A 16,148-nucleotide genomic window follows, 5' to 3' on the forward strand; every position below is an offset into this window, starting at 1 on the left:
GTAGAACGTCATGCAGTTGACGTTATCTCAAAGTGGAAATGCAGTGGCCAAGGAACAGCGACTGCGTTTGAGGAATTCGCTAGATAAGCTTGCAGTACTCGTGCTAATGGTGCAGACGAAATGTTTCTTCATTTTTTAAATGCGAAGCATTTCTCATAGACCTTCAGTGACTTTGAACGTATCTATCTATCTATCTATCTATCTATCTATCTATCTATCTATCTATCTGTCTATCTATCTATCTATCTATCTATCTATCTATCTATCTATCTATCTATCTATCTATCTATCTATCTATCTATCTATCTATCTATCTATCTATCTATCTATCTATCTATCTATCTATCTATCTATCTATCTATCTATCTATCTATCTATCTATCTATCTATCTATCTATCTATCTATCTATCTATCTATCTATCTATCTATCTATCTATCTATCTATCTATCTATCTATCTATCTATCTATCTGCTTACGTTTGGGTGCTCTCGTGGTTACCCTTTAACTTGGCGTGAACCAAAATTAATTGATTGATATGTGGGGTTTAACGTCCCAAAACCACTATATGATTATGAGAGACGCCGTAGTGGAGGGCTCCGGAAATTTAGACCACCTGGGGTTCTTTAACGTGCACCCAAATCTGAGCACACGGGCCTACAACATTTCCGCCTCCATCGGAAATGCAGCCGCCGTAGCCGGGATGTGAACCCGCGCCCTGCGGGTCAGCAGCCGAGTACCATAGCCACTAGACCACCGCGGCGGGGCGTGAACCAAAATTAGCATGGGAGAGTAAGATGGTTTGGCCGATATGACGCGTTGGTCAAGACATGAATAATGTCACAATCCCGTCCCGTACGTCGTCAAAAACTTTCCGCCAGACAGTGGCACATACCCACGGGCGTGTATGTGCCGCTGGTATGCGGGTATGTGCCACAGGTGATTGACACTTAGTATCTACCCAGGAACGACGAGAACACACATGGGCAATTTGAACGCGTGGGCGTTAAGGAAAACCCGACATCAATAACGTCGACTCATCGAAGGCATAGAATAAACTTTAGTGTTAAGGAAAACCTGATATAGGCAGCGTTGACGCACCGACGAATGCAAATAATAAATTTCAGGGTCCCAGAAGGAATCGAACCCAAACGTTTTGCGTGGTAGTCAAGCATTCTACCCCAGAGATACGCTAGGTCTTGGAACTACTTTTCAAATAGACGCAAATCTTCGTGAAACGTTGTAGTGCTGTTTAAAGAAATACAGCCGTCACATCCGGTTAACGTCAATTGTGGTTAGATGTCATGCGCTGAGGTTGACTTATGTAGCAGTAAGCGTCCAGGGCCAGCATCTTCGCGAGCATCAGCGCTTCATATCGGCTTATAGTGTTGTTAATACGCATGTTCCAGTTGACATCTTTTGCAAACAACTGGTTATATAAACATCTGCAACTCTTCAACATATGTCTGTGCGTGCAACATTTGCACATATATTTAGCGTTATTTCATGACATATCGCTCAATAAAAAAATTTCCAACACAGTCACTTTCCCTCCGCATGCTTCGCATAACGTCGATTCCCAGGTATACGTGAGATCGTTCGAAATTTTTTCCCCTTTTTTAATTACAATCTACAAGTGCACAATAGAACTTATAAAGCGTTCGAAATATAGAAAGTTATATTTTTGACGTTATGGTGGCCAGGTTTCTTTAGTATGGGTTTGCCAGCTCTGAAATGTCTAAATACTACCGGTGCATAGGATACTTTTGATCGCGATCAGTGTCGATCCGGATTGACCAAAATGCGGATTAGGTGGTGCTACATGGTCACTTTTATACAGAATCAGGCTTGATAGGTATAAAAACTGTCGTGATCGGCGCATCGCAACCTGCATGGGAGATCGCGATTTTGCAGTCGTTTGCACCCCTTGATCAAGCTTATTTAAAGCACAAAAAAACAAACAAAAATTGACTATAGTTCAAGTAAAACATCTTAAAAGAACTTGATGTTCTTTAAAGAAGCGAATTCTAACTGTTTAAAATTGGGGCAATATCTGGAATATCGCATATTTCGGGATTCGTATGAACCGCATGCAGCTACGGGAGCAGCAGACGACAAGCAATCGACCGTTGCCTTCCGCGCTTAGTTCAACTCTCGCACTGTCGGAGCAGTTGGAGCACCTAAAATCAAACTGATTATGAGTGTCACAAGCATTTCGACTACGTTGTAATGTAGACGCAATTCTTGGTAGAATGAAGAGACCTTTACAGTAATTGACCACTGGCAGGAGCGACATGGAGACTTGAGGCGCCAGAAGTGAAACTCTGGCGTGTACAGCGAGATTGAGGTTTCGCTGCGATGGGACGGCTATACGAGTGGGGCCATCACAAATAAAAGCGAAGATTACGAATTTCACACAGCAATATAGGTAGAGAGAGAGAGAGAGACAGACAGAGAGAGAGAGAGAGAATAAAATGAAGGGAAGGCAGGGAGGTTAACCAGAAAACTTGAGAATCTGGTTTGCTACCCTGCACTAAGCGAAGGAAGAAGGGGGAAGAAAGATGAGAAAGGAAGCGAAAAGCGAAATAGATGCGCGAAAAAAAAAAAATGAGAGCTGGGGAACTATAGCCTATACGATAGGCCTCTACCGCGCAAAAAGTTCAATAAGGCCTTCACAGATTTTCTGTGCGAAGACAGATCACGTCGCCTTTCAAGCACTGATTGTTCTGACAAAGGTCTGTCGTCAAGGCGAGCTAACGCAGCTGATAGCTGCCGTGTTTGCACGCAGTAATGAGGAGAGTGACAAAGAACGTGCCCTACCGTTTCATCTGATGGTACATTTATAAAATTGCTTTTGTAGTGGCACGCAATGTTTTCGACGTTCGAGTGGTTCTTGCACGAATAACATTGCTGATAAAAGGCGCTATAAAAATATCGTACACACAGCTTTGTTAGTGATATGTTTTATTAAACGGAAGCACCACTTGGTGGATTCAATCTGACCCAAGCTCAAACCGGATTAGCTTAGGCCGTGTAGCAGTGGTCATAAAGTTGGTCGCGATCAAGAAAACCAATCCGGCGCCCTGATCACGATTAAAAGTGCCCATGTGACACCAGTATAAGACGAATATAATAGTTAATGCATTGTGAAAATGACTTCACGCTAGACATTCGTCGTAGGTTCAATCCCAGCCGTAGCGGTCACATTTTGACCGAGGTGATATACTAGATGGTAGTGCACGATGTCAGTGCACGTTAAGGTTTCTGAAAATAGAAGCTAAGGTATTATAATTATTATTGTTATTATTACAACGGAGTATTTTTAGTGTAGTAAACATGAGCGGCCAAATTAATGCAGTAGTTTAGGACTTTTCCAAAGCATTTGATGTTGTTCTGCATGCTGATTTAAAAACCAAACTACATTCTATGGGCATTGAACCCAGTATCATTTGCTGGATACCGGTATCATGTTATTTGTCTTCAAGAAAACAGTATGTTGAGGTTAAAGATTGTGTTTCCCATAAACTGGATGTTCACTCAAGAGTGCCGCGAATCTCAGTACTCGATCCTTTAATGTTCTTAGTTTATATAAATTATATTTATTTGTCTGCTTATTCTTCTGTGAAGATTCGACTGTTTGCCGACGGTCCTGTTGTATATGCTAATGTGACTGACCAGTCCGACCAAGTTGGAATCAATAATACGTTGCACTTCATTGGCATATGTGAAACAGGGGGATTGAAACTTAATACTTCGAAGACGGCGTGTATTACATATAGCCCTTAGAATCATTAGATTTTATTGTACTATTAAAATGCTTACATTAAAAACTATCAAGCGAAGTATTTAGGTGTTACAATTAGAAAGTTTACCTTGGGAAACAGATACAGAAAAAATTCGACTGATTACCGTGTACGTGGGAGTCGAGCTTACGCGAAGCATGCGGAAGTGACTGTGTTGTAAATTTTTATTGAGCGACTGGTCATGAAATGACGCTAAAGGTATGTAGAAATGTTGCACGCACAGACATATGTTGAAGCGTTGCAGATGTTTACCAACCAGTTGTTTGCACTAGCACAACGATATCAGCTGGAACACGCATATCAGTAAACCAGAAGCTGATATGCAGCGCTGATGCTCGCGAGGATGCTGGCCTTGAACACTGCTACATAAATCAACTTCAGCGCATGTAAACTAACCACAAGTGACGTTAACCCGACCTGACGGCTGTAATAAAGGAGTAGATATTCAATGTTGCGCTTTCTGCGGGCAAGTGGTCTTAGAGACAGACTGTAAGCAGCGTCGCGGATCGTCTGACGACCTTCTCTCTCCTTTTTTTTTCAACATCTCTTTTCTGTCATCTAATATCCCCCTTACCCCCTTCCCCAGTACAGGGTAGCCAGCCGGTCTGAGAACGGGCTAACCTCCCTGTCCTTCTTCCTTCAATCCTTAACCAATGTTAAAAGAAAATGGGCAGTGAGCACTACAACCACTACTGGCGTTTCACGAAGATTAACGTCTATTTGAAAAGTATCGTTCCGAAACCTGGCGTGGCTTGTGGGAAAGAGCTTCATTGCCACGCAGAATGCTTGAGTTAGAATCCAGTTGGGACTTTTACATCTATTCTTTGCATTCTTAAGGTCGACGCTACCAATGTGGGGTCTTTTCTAACGCTTGCGCGTTAAAATTGCCCATGTGGGTTTTCGTCGTTCTTAGGTAGATACTAAGTGTGAACCATCTGTGGCACATACACGCCCGTGTGTATGTGCCAGCGTGTGGCGGGAAGTGTTTGACAACGTACACGACGAGACTATGACATTATTATTGTCTTGACCAGCACGTTATATTCATCAAACCATCTTACCCTTCCATGTTAATTTTGGTTCGCGCCAAGTAGCGGGGTGAGCACGAGAGCATCCAAACGTAAGCGGCTACATAAATAAATCGGTCACTGAAGTTCGATAATAAAGGCTTCGCATGTAATAATTGCAGCAACGTGCTAAAAAAGCTCACATTTTGAAACGAAAATTGCGTCGCACATCATTGACCGTAAAATTAGCTACATACAAAGCTCTCATCAGACTGAAATTAGAACCTGCCGATCTGATCTCATGATTGATTTGTGGGGTTTAACGTCCCAAAACCACCATTTGATTATGAGAGACGCCATAGTGGAGGGCTCCGGAAATTTAGACCACCTGGAATTCTTTAACGTGCACCCAAATCTGAGCACACGGGCCTACAACATTTCCGCCTCCATCGGAAATGCAGCCACCACAGCAGGAATTTGATCCCGCGGCCTGCGGGTCAGCAGCCGAGTACCTTAGCCACTAGACCTGCCGATCTGATGTCGAGCCCGCATCAAAAGTACTTGATCAAAAAATTAGACAGAGCGCAAAGTTTTGCCCTCAGGTTCATATACACTAAAATACTAACGTTTTTAAGCATGTCCGTTTTTCGCAACAAGAAAAAACTAAAAAAAAACAATCGGGCTCATCACAGAACTGAATCTCACACAAAATTTTTATATCAGCTGCAGCACGGTCACTATAATATACCGCATGCAAGCTACTTAACTGAGTTCCTCATATGGTCTGGTGGTACAAACCACAACAACATAACTAAACAGCCCTTTAGCAATCCTAAAATACATCGACATTCTCTTTTTACACATGAAATATTGCTACCTGCCAGTGCATGGAGTTGAAGAAGACAATATCACTATCACGTAACAATATCACTATGAAATCAATTATCTTAAAAATAGTTAACGCTAATACACTAGAATCAGTTGTGCAGCTTTAAATAACCTTTAGCCCCGCTGCGGTGGTCTAGTGGCTAAGGTACTCGGCTGCTGACCCGCAGGTCGCGGGTTCGAATCCCGGCTGCGGCGGCTGCATTTCCGATGGAGGCGTAAATGTTGTAGGCCCGTGTGCTCAGATTTGGGCGCACGTTAAAGAACCCCAGGTGGTCTAAATATCCGGAGCCCTCCACTATACGGCGTCTCTCATAATCGTATGGTGGTTTGGGACGTTAAACCCCACATATAAATCAATTAAATAACCTTTAGTTTGAGGTGCAAGGTTAGGTTTACACTGTAAAGCTGTATTGGCAGTTGATTCCCGCTTTCACTTTTTTATGTTGTCGGACCAATGGGCCCTTATCTGTAGCACGCACGGTGGAAGCAGGACGAGGGGAGCACATGCGCATTGCACATGCGCGTGACGAGCGTCAGCATCCAAAAAGCGACAGGGGGTGGAAAAGTGGCGGCCAGATGAGAAGAGCCGCGAGGCGAGCCCAAGGGCTTTTCAGTGGCAGGAGCGATGTGATGCGGCATCGGTCGCGCTATATAGCGTGAGGGGTGTTTCCTCCGTGCGTGCTGCTACAGAGGCGAGGCCTCGCCGGTTTTGGGGGCCTCGGCTATAAGGCGAGTCGATGGCCCGTATTCTACGGCGTGTTATGCGTGAGTTTACGTTTTGTTACGGTTGGCCCGGCAATTCGTCTGGGCAGACGCCATTGAGCCTAAGCCAGTCTGCTACGGATACTGTCAACCCCATCGGCGCCCAGTCTGCAAGGCGCTGTCCTGTACATGTTCGAGGAAGCAGTCGGGTCTCAACGAAAGCTTCGCGAGAAAATCCTTTTGCAGAGCGGGCTTGAACAGCGGGGGGATGGTGCCACTGTGGCGGGTCTCATTAAGTCTACCTATCGACTCGGCCATTGTCATCTACGCGAGACCATCGCACAGCACCGTCAGCCCGGAAGCGTGGGAAGACGTCGAAGGAGGCGTTCTCAAGGATCGAGCGTTTGGACGGCCTGAAGCTGAAAGCAGCATGGACCACTGCTGACGTTCGGGTTAGCGGCCATCTCCCCGGAGGAGCTCAACCTTCCCTCTCCTCATTGTCCTGCGGCGCCTTCAAGGCGGGGGCCAGGTGCGTCATTGTGTGGTGCGCTCGTGCTCCCATTCGACCATTGAGACTTGGTTACCTGATTTGTGGCGAGAGTGCTTACCGCCGCCTTCTCCAGATCTCGGCGCAAAGGGGACGGTGGGCTATAAAAGCCAAAGCATTTTTGTAAATAAGGGCTGAATCATGAGTGGAATCATGTGCTTAATTATGAACTGAATCTCTGTTGTACATATTGCGGGATCTTCTGGATCCCTGTACAGTTCCTATCTTTCTTCTGTAATGTAAATAAATCTTCGTTCTACCCTCTACGAACGCGTACCCTCATTGGCGAAGAACGACGGCGGGAAGCCAGCTACCTTAAAGAAGCCCGCCGTTCCTGCTATCGACCTCGAGCCCTTTACAGTTCCTGTTATGTTTCGCGCGTGCTTTCCTGCCGTTGTTTCGCTGTGTATGTTCCTTGACCGCCAGTCTGTGGGGATTGTTTGTTCCGGGTTTTCGGTTCTCCTGTGTGCGCTAGTGCTGTGTTGTACCAGTCCGGGAGGCTGGTTGTTTCTTTTGAGTCGTAAATTAAAGGTGGCTCTTGTTCTCAGCGTTGCTGGCTCGTGACCTGCAAATTTTGGCTGACTGACCCCCTTGAGAGGAGGTAGGGGCTTCAATGCACAGAGTGTTATTTACTTTATGTGGTGAAATATTGTATTTGCATGCTTTATTACTTATAAAGTTGTGTGTTTGAAATTGTGAGACATGTTTATTTATTAGTTTTCTTTACTTGATTGTGGTTTCAGTTCACCTTATGGCTTCAGTTAGCGACAGTTATAAATAATATAGCTGATAGTGTTTATGTTCATTTATGTTCCCACTCATGCTTGGGCCAAAGTAGGATTTTCAGTATTTCTAAATAAAAAAATACAAATATTGGTTAATATGCTGTAATACGTTGTCTCCGGGCTTCTACATATGCTAATAAATTATAGGCGATGTTAGAGGGGGTGAAAAAAGACGCAATCAGATCTTTTGACCTGAGCGCCACCTAGTTATTTCACCTTCACAGCTAATAAACAGTCACAGCATGAACTTTGATCATTAGTGCCTAAGTAGCTAGTCTGAAAGCAACTTGCCAACTTTTACGTATGATTTTGTTTACCGATAGTTATTCATATTTGATTACGTGAACAAGTGAAACATGATTGACGGATATGGGGGATTTTTCGTCCCAAAACCACCATATGATTATGAGAGACGCTGTATTGAAGAGCTTCGGAAATTTCTACCACCTGGGGTTCTTCAACCTGCACTCAAATCTGAGCACACGGTCCTACAACATTTCCGCCTCCATCGGAGATGAAGCCGCAGCCGGGATTCATTGCCGCGACCTGTGGGATAGCAGGCGAGTACTTTGGCCACTAGACCACCACGGCGGGGCAGAACAAGTGAAACATGTCATAGACTCCTAAAAATGTGAAACGTAGAATACATTTTTAGATTCTTTTAATATTTCGACACATTTCGTTCAGCGTCTAGAATAGTATATCTTAGGTTGATTTGGTGTTTTTTTTATTCCTGCTGATGTTCATTCCACTATGTATGAACGTAAATTGTATGCAACCTTTGTTGTTTCTGTTGGACGAAGTTCAATATACTGTATCAGTTCGTTATTGTGCCATTACATGTTATAATTCACCTTTGTATATTTCTAATTTATGCGCAGTGTACGTCCTGTCCGAGCCGACTTGGCCTGCAATATATTGAAATAAAAATAACTAAATAAATAAACAAATAAAGAATTTAATACCCAAGCATCAGAGGACTGAATCTTTCAGATTTTTGTTACGCTCGAAACTTCAGAATGATTTAGATTACCCTCAGCACATCATTGGAACATTTTCTTATCTTGCAATGTTTAAAATAGTGAACTGTTTTGGATATAGCTATGCAATAAACACATGCTAGGCATTCATAATGAGGTGAACAACAACTCATGGGACAGTTATAATCGCTTGAGAGCATCTGCTTTCATCACACGTCGCCACTCACAATTTATATTGTGTTTCTGTGATCGGTAGCTGGGCACGAATAGGGAATCGTCAATATTGCTAAATGTCACCAAAATATAATAAAAATCTTAACAACGAAGTCGTTCAAGTCATCGGGCGTGTATGCGCTACAGGAATTGGGCAAGCTCCACTGCCGAGGGCACAAGGGGCGAGCCCCAAACGAAAAATGCTGAGCGAATTGTTGCACGTGAAAGACGTAAAACAGAGAAAGAAAAGGAAAAGCAGAGAGAAATATAGGGATAGGTAAATTAAGATAGAAAGAAAGTAAAAATGATCAATACAATAAGCAAGGAAGGAACAGGAAAGTAATGAAAGAGGAGAGAAAAAGAGAAAAAGAAAGATATAGAAAGAAGGAGATAAAAAAGAGATACAAAACACATAGAGAAAAAGAGGAAATGACAAGAAACAGTAAAATATTGCCTTCAGCCCCACTCCTACTTTCAGGAACCTGCCTGTTTTGTTAATGAATGAAAAAAAGGTTTATTATTCTTCAGTTATACAATATTACATAACTGAGAGACCTAAGAGACACATCATGCGGGTACGCGATGTGTAAACATGGTCATGCACTTCGTTTCTTTTTCCCTTGTGTATGCACTGGCCTTGTGATAATCCAAGCACATATATTGCCGTTTACTACTATATAAAACAGCTCTGACTCATGTGCCTGGTGACGATATGAACGCACATAAACTACAGTTTGCAATAAGTTATTTGATGTGGTTTCTTTATTATGACACCCGTAATCTAAAATCCGGGGATTAGTGCCTACAAAAGTTAGTAAAAAAGTGGGCAGCTGTGAAAACAATTTTGATGACCTTGCTCAGCCTTCACAGATCGCTGAATACGCAACCTTTTGAAGCCGTTATTTTAATAGCTTGATCATAGGTTCAGCTCATCCTTCATTTTTTTTCGAGTTTGATGCAAAGTATAATAAAGTCGTGCTTGAAAAAATGGACATTAGGAAAAACCTCGAAGTTTTTGCCGAACAGAAATTCGTTCTTTTCTTGGCTCGTCTTTTTTTCTTATTTGCTTTTTAGTCTGTATATTGCTAGAGTTCTTCATTTTTCTGTCTTCGTGTGCAGCAGCATTATAACAATACAGCATTATTTCGGTCGGCTGACTTCCAACTCACTGCGAGGTGTAGCATACCAGGAGGAATAAATGAGGAAGGACAGGGAGGTTAGCCAGTTCTCAGAATAGCATACCAGAATTTCTGCCAACCAGCTGAAACAGGTCAAAGCTCCTTCAATTGGCGTAGATGCACACTGCTTCACCAAAGGACAAGAGGTTGCTATTTGTGCATAGCATCGAATAATATAGATTTAAAGTATGACGTCATGAGCTATGTCAACCAGATGTTTTCTGGAAAAATACCTCATAGATCGCGAAATCGAACAAATAAAAATACTACACTTAAATCTCAAATAAAGACGATCGCTGAGTGATGCAATCCACCTAAAATATATTCTTTGGTATCTGCTTTATTCTCTATTCTATATATCTCAAGAAAACGCCCTATAACTTCAAACTATGAAATATTGGAGTGCAGTAGATACTTTTATTGTCATCGCTCATGTACCATTCTCTATTTTCTAGTGGAAGCTCATGCTTCAAAGTGGAGCTAACGTGAACTGGCTTTTCATAAACTTTTCAGCGGGCGCAAATATTTAGCCCACCATTACGTTGATTATGACGCCAGTTTTTTTTTTGCCTTAGTACGACACACCCTAATGAATGGTGCCTGCAAATGAATTTTTCCTTCTTTATTAGTTTATTTAGAACAACATTCAAATTGTCCACAGAGGCACGACTAAATGCACACATTGCCTGACTGGGCCGAGCCACCCATACAGCAGCAGCTGAAGTAAGACGATATTTACGACCATAAAAGTACACATACAAAACAATCCTATACATTCGTTTTACATAAGTAAGACGTACAATTCATAAAAATGTTATACAGTTTGACAGGTACTTGATGAGCACTAAAAAATAGAAGCGCATACATGTCAAAACAATGCACGTATAACGCTTAAGCAAGAAAAAAAGAAGAAATAAATGCAACGCAACTAGGAATCACCTGGCAAGGCTCAGAAGCCTCATGCGAAAAAAAAAGAAAAACAAACAAAATAACATTGATGAGGAATCTTAGTGTTCATAGTATACCATTTGTTTTAGTTCTCTGAAGATAATCATTATTTGGACGTTTTTGAAAAATGCTCTTGCTCTGTAATTCCAGAATTGAGGAGATCTGTAGTTGAGACATAGTCGTTAAGGAGGTTGAAACTTGCACCGCACGTTTTTTCTTCATCTTGTTTAGTTATTACGTGGTATGTGTATATGCGGTTTATGTGGTATGCGTGCCAAACTGTTTGCGAGGTCATAGCCTCTTGAGAGAGAGAAAAATAGTTATATGAACACCCACTTGTTTTTGCATGGAAATCACTCTGAAAGGAATGTTGGTGACTCTGAAAATCACGCATTATTTCGAGAAATAGCTTATTTATAACAGGAATATCTTATTGGTAAGAAGTTTCGACATAAATATTTTAAATTTGCTTTAGTACATTTTGGTGCTGACAGTACGTTTCAAATTTGCTATTGCCCGTAGTGAATGGGTTGGAAATGTTTGAAGTCATCCTGCATAATGATGGGTATTGGTCAACCAATCTAGAGGACCACATAATTGACAGGCGGCTGCCTTTCCGAGTGCCATTTTTCGACTATTTTGTTTCAGGAAGAGACTAGCGTAGAGGTTGGTTGTCATTGCTAACAGGCGGAAGGTTGTCCTAACAGTTGTCAGATGTCACGAGAATTAAGCAAAGTCAATGGTGACCTGTACAGGGCGTATTCAGGTTGCACAGTGAGGAATGAGCTCAGCAGCATTGATGTTTAGCACTTCTCCTAAATAATGAATTCGCTTTTCCTACAATGTTTTGGGGTGCACATTACCCTCAGTATGCAATATTATTTTTCAGTAGTTAAAGCGTGCAAATATTACGTACCTACGGGAGCATCAAAAAGGAAAAATTCCAAGTAGCAACAGTGCGCAGAAACGCAAACTAAAGACATTTGTTCGGGAAGCACTGGCCAACGTCAACGCATATAAGCTCATCTGAGTGTGTGTTCACTTGCGGAATAGAATTGAGCAACTATTTTGAGTAGAGGTACTTTTATTTCATCGCTAAAGAAACCCCATGATGGTTTAGGTAATGGAATGGTGGCGAGGAAAGAGGAAGTTTCTTGTTTGATTTGTGGGGTTTGACGTCCCAAAACCACGGTATGATTATGAGAGACGCCATTCAGGAGGGCTCTGGAAATTTCGACCACCTGGGGTTCTTCAACGTGCACCCAAAACTGAGCACACGAGCCTACAGCAGCCCCTGCAGCCAGGATTTGATCCCGCGACCTGCGGGTCAGTAACCGAGTACCTTAGCACCACCGCGGCGGGATGAAAGAGCAAGTTTCTTGTTCTTTGAATAAATAAATAAATATATATATATATATATATATATAGTCAAGTAGATCCTCCGTGAGTGGTCACAACGTGGTTTATTTCGACGTTCCGGCCTAGAGTCTGGACTTCATCAGGATTGAAGGTAAAGTTCGTTGGTGTTCAGCTTTATATAATCTCAAATCAGAGGGCGGAGATAGAAAGAGGAGAAAAACAGAAAAAAAGAAAAAAAGAAGAAAAAGAAGAAAAGAAAGGAAAAAAAGAGAAAAAGAATATAAGGTGCACTCCCCCACGGGCGCCCCCCTTCCACATCTCCCTCCATCTCTCTCCCCTTTCTCCTTTTCACCTTTCTGCTCTCTGCGGTCTGTGTATGCTTCCTTTCACTAACGCATTCTTCCCGACCAGACGGCGCCTCCTGGCTCTGGCGGTTCGGTGTGGGGCAAAAAGAGCTTTTTTCAGAAGTTTAAGCCTTTAACTACTCAGCGCCCGTCGACATTTTGTCGTAGAAAGAGGGTTGCCGCGTATTGCCGCAGAGGCTGGCAAGCGGGCGCAATGCGAATTTCTTTCCCGCTTCTTTATTATGCGTGCAGTGGGGGCCTCAGGATATATATATATATATATATATATATATATATATATATATATATATATATATATATATATATATATATATATATATATAGTGTATACCTAAGGGCCTCGTTTTTCTGTGTTTCGACACAATAATAATGAAATAAAGCAGACAATAATGCCAAGGAAAGTATAGGTGAAGTTGTTAGACCGACCTGTAAGGTGAATGTGAAAGAAGAAAAGTGGGTAAAAAAATAACTTGCCATGGGCAGGAATCGAACCTGCGACCTTCGAATAATGCGTTCGATGCTTTACCATTGAGCTCCCTCGGTGGCTATCCTCCCAGCCACTTTATTGGGTTTTATATGTGAACTTGAGCGCAGGAGTGTCAGTCAGCGCCATCTGTAGCCGAGGCGGCGAGTGCCTACGTACACGGGGTGGCCAGTGAACGATTGTGCAGCTCCAGCAGTCGGTCTTTACTAGCATGGTGGAAAAAAAGAAAAGAAAGGATCTAAAGGGGGAGGGGAGGGTGGACAACAGCACCAACCTTACTTGTATATACAGTGTGCACTTGCTCGCATGATGTCAGTGCGGTGCACATTTAGTGCGACCATGAAAAAAAAAGTCGGTACAGGTGCTCTTCTGCGTAAACTTAAGGTTATGAATAGTAGGTAGTCGAAGATGCTAATGGCTGGTCTGCAGGGGACCAATGGGACACGCATTTAGATTGCACGTAAACGTAAAAGCGTTTGTGTGAAGATTATAGGTAGGTTGGTTGAATGGGCCTATGAAGGTTTCCTCCGCGTTATTGCTATGTTTGGGACTCTAAAATAATGAGTGAAATAAAAAAAAATCACTGAAAAACACGTGACCAGATATATCCCACTTTAAGACCTAGTACATAGTACCCCATTCCACCCCCTCATAAGCAACAACAAAGCATGGTAACTAGGCGTTACACTGCACATTTTAGGGTGCTATGAATACACCCTCAAAAGCTTCTGCGCTTGAATCAGTGGTAACAGTGAATGCAAAAGGTTTTGTGCAACTTAACAAAAAAGTGCTAGCAAGATATTATGAGCACAAGTATATTTAAGAAAATGACGTTGCTGGCTCAGGAAAGATTGTGGGGAAAAATTACTGTTAGGATCATGGCTCATTCATCACGACGCACCATTTCGCAACAACAGATTCCCCCATACCGCATGTTTTCAAACACCTATGCAACTAGCAAGGGACTTGGGAACAAGGGCCGATTTGTTGTCAGTGTATACTGAGAATCACTTGGATAGGTGGCGAAATGTCAGTGTTATTTTGATAACTATTGTGTTAGGCCGGAATAAACGCTTCGCAGAGCACCCGAATTTTGGAAGAATAAAAAGAAGAACAAAAAATTGGCGGACCCTTAACTTTCGCTTTTAGGAGTACACCACGATTGCCATATTATGTTTCTAGAGCGTACTTCACACAGTGTATGGCATCTTTTAGAACATTCACATGCGCCCACTACATGGCCTTAACAGTGCAGTAGCGCGTGCCTTTTATAGTGGGGGAGGCTTTAAAGTATGAAGTCATTACGATAACCCTATGTTCTGACGCCAGATGGCAATGTACACTTGTTGGACGCATTATTGCGGCAGTGTTTGATGTATTGTGAAGCATGAACACAGGACGCGTGTGTTTGTAAAGCATGAAAGCTGCTTTGACTACATTTCCAAGTAGAGGAAGTTATTTTCACTACAGTCACAAGCAGAGGCGGGGCTGTGCGATAGAAAACCCGACTGCCACGCAAATGACGCGGGTTTTGTTCCCAACTGAAACACGGCATTTATTTAACTTATTTGCATTTTCACAATTTTTTGGTCACGCAAGACGGCCGATTTTTCGGTCATGCAAATAAGATGGTTTTTCGTCGGTTTTCGGCGAAGACACCAGAATTTGTGCGAAACGAGCTTCTTAACTTTAGCTCTTTAACAAACTCACACAAGTGGGCTTGGAGTCCCGGGCCCCACTCGCTTGGGCTGCTCACCTAACGCTACTCAAAAGCGCTAGTTGCACTGGGTCCCAGCGGGCGAGTCATGCCTCCCAATGCTTCGTACTGCTTACAATGTTTTTACCTAAACATGATTTTAAGTTTTCTGGCTTTCAGTCATACGCCAAAGAGACGGAATGTTTTGCTTTATAGTTCCGATTTAATATTCACGAATTTTTTTTCTACGTTCAATAGTTCACTTTAAAAGTAAAAAGAATGTGACAGTGCACTGCAAAAAAGATCAACAAAATTTGTTTATTATTTTATTTATGTAGTTACTTATTATTTATTATTTAATTTATTTTATCCTAATAACATTGATACCCGATAGATTCACATGCCTGTCTGGATAGATACGAGTGTTTGGGTGAAAGCTAGCTACCTTAGCTACGGAAATTTGACACGCGAGGAAGTATTCCTTGGTTGAGACTAGAAATAATTCCACAATGCAAACTTGCATCATGTTTTTTTTTTATAAACTGCACAGGCACTTTTCTCTTCTATTTACACTTTAGTGAGAGCTTGAGGATTGACATCGGCTGGAGGAGGTAATAAAGTACAGAGTGATGAGCCTGCAACCCTGCTTACAAGGTACACAAATGTAGCTTTAATACGCAGGAAAGACAACACTTGAGCTACATACATACCACAGAGAAGAATCATAGATAGTGCCGTAACGACTACACGCGAAATCTATTTATAAGCAAGCAGATACTAGACTGGCTTCAGGACTTCTGCAAACCGTTAGGTGGAATGGACAGAGAGAACAAAAAACAAAACAGTGACAAAGAGAGATGATCAAAACGAGGAAGAAATATTTTTTCCCTCAACCTATTCGCGCCACTTAAATTTAATTCAGCGCTGTTCTGTAAGCAAGCCACCGCCTTATCTCGCCTTGAGCGCATCGCAGCCCGGTGTTTTCTTGCCAAACGTCCCAACCATTTTGGTGATCACCTGAACAGTAAGTGAAAAAGGTTTGCTGATTTCTTATGTAAAAGAGTCAATTGCGAGAATTTTTTTGGTGAAAAACATGTTTTTCGTCCCATAGGAGCCCTTTAAATTTTCCAAAATGTCGTTGGAGTGATGTTCGTAAAAAAATTCGTTCTAAAAGTAGCATTTCAGTGTCAATAT

This window comes from Rhipicephalus microplus, chromosome 9, assembly GCF_043290135.1.
Source record: "Rhipicephalus microplus isolate Deutch F79 chromosome 9, USDA_Rmic, whole genome shotgun sequence".
In the NCBI taxonomy this organism is placed as follows: Eukaryota; Metazoa; Arthropoda; class Arachnida; order Ixodida; family Ixodidae; genus Rhipicephalus; species Rhipicephalus microplus.